Source organism: Sturnira hondurensis, unplaced genomic scaffold (assembly GCF_014824575.4).
Source record: "Sturnira hondurensis isolate 20B ecotype Veracruz unplaced genomic scaffold, ASM1482457v3 Scaffold0022017, whole genome shotgun sequence".
Lineage (NCBI taxonomy): Eukaryota > Metazoa > Chordata > Mammalia > Chiroptera > Phyllostomidae > Sturnira > Sturnira hondurensis.
In genome coordinates, this window is record NW_028094648.1 from 6,132,185 (window position 1) to 6,136,177 (window position 3,993).

Below are 3,993 nucleotides of genomic sequence, written 5' to 3' on the forward strand. Positions count from 1 at the left end.
GATGGTAAGAACAAGAGGTGGTGAGGAGCGTTTGGTTGGTAGAGTTGACTGGATTTTCTGTAGATTAGACATACAGTGTGAAAGAGAAAAAAAAGAGACAGGAATGATTCCAAGTTTTGGGGTCTAACCACGTGGAAGAATGGAGGTGCTATTTACTGAGATGGGGAAGGATGTGGCTTCAGAAGGGAACTAGGGGTTCTGTTTTGGACAAGTTAAATATATGGAGCCCGTCGGATAACCGAGGGGATGTGTCAAGTGAGCATGGAGCAACACGGGTCTGGAATTCAGGTGAAGAGGAGGATGGCAATATGCACCTGGTTACGTTGTATTCAGCAGTCAGACTGTTGTGACCATGTGCAATACCGTTCACTGCTGAGCCAAGAATTATATCACCATTACTTTTGCTTTTCTGAACCACGAGAATTGACTCTCTTCTTGATCTCCACATACTTAATGGCACAGGGCCCAAGCCTTGGACAACTTCTTTTCTCTTTACACTCACTCCACAGCCATCTCAATGGCTCTAAATATTATGAAACATCCCAATTAAAAAATGGACAACGGACCTGAACAGACACTTCTCCAAAGAGGACATACAGGTGGCCAATAGACATATGAAAATGTACTCAATATCATTAATTAACAGAGAAATACAAATTAAAACCACAATGAGATACCATCTCACACCTGTCAGAATGGCTATCACCAATAAATCAACAAACAAGAAGTGCTGGTGAGGATGTGGAGAAAGGGAAACCCCTTTGGCATTGTGGGTGGGAATGCAGACTGGTGCAGCCCCTGTGGAAAGCAGTATGGTGCTATCTCAAAAAATTAATGATGAATCTGCCTTTGGCCCAGTGATGGGAATATTTCTGAAGGAACCCAAAACACTAATTTGAAAGAACATAAAGCCCTGGCTGGTGTGGCCTGTGAACCACACAATCGCGGTTCGATTCCCAGTCGGGGCACATGCCTGGGTTGCAGGCCAGTTCCCAGCAGGGGACTCACGAGAGGCAGCCATAGATCAATATTTCTCTCCTTCTCTCTTTCCCTTCCCCTCTAAAAGTAAATAAATAAAATATATTTTTTAAAAAGAACATAAATACACCTACGTTCATTGCAGTGCTATTTACAATCACCAAGATATGGAAGCAGCCCAAGTGTCCATCAGTAGATGAGTGGATAAAACAACTATGGTACATTTACACAATGGAATACTTGTCAGCCATAAAAAAGAAGAAAAATTTACCCTTTGTGACAGTACGGATGGACCTGGAAAACATTATGCTCAGTGAAATAAGCCAGTCAGAGAAAGACAATTACCATATCATTTCATTCACACGTGGAATCTAATGAACAAACTGAACTAACAAGGGAAATAGAAACAGACTCATAGACCAGGATGACAGCTAAGGGTCGAGGGAGGTTAGGAGGTAGAGAGATCGAGCAAAAGGGAAAAAGGACTCGTGGACGTGGACCACAGTGTGGTGATTTGGAGGTGAAGAGGGGTATAAAGGGACTAAATAGTAGTGGGAAAAAAACAAACTTTGTTTTGAAAAAAGATAATGAAGGAAAAAGAAGGAGTGGGTGTGTGTCGAAGCATCAAAGTGGCTGATGATTATCTTTCAAAGTAGGAATATAATAAATATCTAAAAATAATACATAAATAGCAGTAGAAAGATGATATATGGAAACAGGGAGGTGCATAGCAGGAGCAACAAATAAAAAGTAGAAAGTGGCTTCCTTTAGGGAGAAAAGGGGTGGAGAAGAAAATAAGGGAGCAAAGGATTATTCTTTTCATTTCAACTTTATACTTCAGTGGATGGGTAAACAAAATGAGGTGTAGCCATACAACAGAATATTATTCAGCCTAAAAAAATGAAGCATTAATACCTACTTGAAGAAGAATGAGGCTTGATGTTGAATAACTATATTTTTTACACCTGAAACTCATATAATATTGTTTGTCAACTACACTTTAGTTAACTTTTTTAAAAAGAATATGCCTTGAAAACACTACACTAAGTGAAAGAAGTCAGTCATAAAGGAACACATATTGTACAATTCCATTTATATAAAATGTCTAGAATAGGCAAATCCATAGGTAGGAAATAGATTCCTGGTTACCAGAGAATCAGAGGAGGAGGAAATACAGGAATGATGGCCAACAGGTACAGAGTTTCTTTTCAGGATAAAGAAAATAATCTGGAATTAGATAATGGTCCTGGTTGCACAACTTTGTGAATACACCAAAAACTACTAAGTTGTATACTTTGAAAAGGTGAATTTGATGGTATGTGAAAACACTACACTAAGCTTAAAAAGCTTACACTATTTGCAATGTTAAATTATACTAACGTATTAATTGCGATAAAAATTACAATGAATTAAAAATAGTATTAAACACAAACCCTGAATTACCTTTGAAATCAATAAGGTTCCCCATCTGACTTAAATCTTACTCTAAGATTCCTGTTATTATTATTATTTGCCTTTTAGAAATACATTTTATTTTTCAATTATAATTTACTTTCAATATTATTTTGTATTGGTTTCAGGTGAATGGCATAGTGGTTAGACAATCATATACTTTACATTGTGCCCCCCCCGATATTTCCAGTACTCACCTGGCATCATAGTTATCACGATAATATTATTGACTATATTCCCTATGCTGTACTTCACACCCCCATGACTATGTTGTAACTACCAATTTGTACTTCTTAACCCCCTTGACCAACACAAACCTTGAGCCATGGCTGGCCTCAGGCAATGGTGGTCAAGGCATGAAAGCACAGGGATGAAGGTAGATAGCGCCTGCACCCTCCTCCTTCCAGACCTCATACAAGGGAATCAAATTGGCAGAAAGGACCAGCTGCATCATATGTGGGACCCCCAAGACTATACTTTCAGGGATCATTTCTGTACTTTGTTACTAGAGAAGTTTCTCTGAATGTGCAGAGCACCAGAAACCACGAGGAGGAGATGGAGTGTGAAGCCAATTCTCAGTGTTGCTTTGGTAACTGCCATTTGGCACATTCTTCTCTCTCCTTGGAGAGAGTTAAGAGAAGGACTTGAACAGACACTTCTCCAAGGAGGACATACAGAGGATCCAGAGACGCATGAAAAGATGCTCAGTATCGCTAGCTATCAGAGAGATGCAAATTAAAATCACGATGAGATACCACTTGACACTGGTCAGAATGGCTATCATAAACAAAGCAACAAACAACAAGTGTTGGAGAGGTTGTGGAGAAAAGGGAACCCTTAGTGTAAATGCAGACTGGTGCAGTTACTATGGAAAACAGTATGGAATTTCCTCAGAAAACTAAAAACGGATCTGCCTTTTGACCCAGCAATTCCACTGCTAGCATTACATCCTAAGAACTCCGAAACACCAGTCCAAAAGAACCTATGCACCCCAATGTTCATGGCAGCACAATTTACAATAGCCAAGTGTTGGAAGCAACCTAGGTACCCAGCAGTAAACAAATGGATCCAAAAACTATGGTACATTTACACAATGGAATTCTATGCAGCAGAAGGAAAAAGGAGCTCCTACCTTTTGCGACAGCATGGATGGAACTGGAAAGCATTATGCTAAACAAAATAAGCCAGGCAGTAAAAGACAAATGCCATATGATCTTACCTTTAACAGGAATCTAATCAACGAAACAAACAAACAAGCAAAATATAACTAAAGACACTGAAATTGAGAACAGGCTGACAGTGGCCAGAGTGGAAAGGGGAGGAAATTTCAGGGGAAGAGGGGAAGGGTTTAAAAGAACTAGTATAAAGGACACATGGACAATAACAAAGTGGGGATAGAGATGGGAGGGAGGTGGGGAGGGCTGGGGGGATGGCTGGGATGGGGGTAAAGGGCAGAAAACTGTACTTGAACAACAATTAAAATAAAAAAATATGTGGGACCCAGTGCAAAGTGAAAATGAGGGTCCTTTGTTCAAGGGAAAAGGGCTGTTAAAGGTACTAAAA

General features: G+C 39.8%; 1 pseudogene; it reads left to right on the top strand.

The window, feature by feature from the left end:
* Positions 1–2,897: 2,897 nt before the first annotated feature.
* LOC118978665 (uncharacterized) lies at positions 2,898–3,072 on the top strand (annotated as a pseudogene).
* Positions 3,073–3,993: the final 921 nt, after the last annotated feature.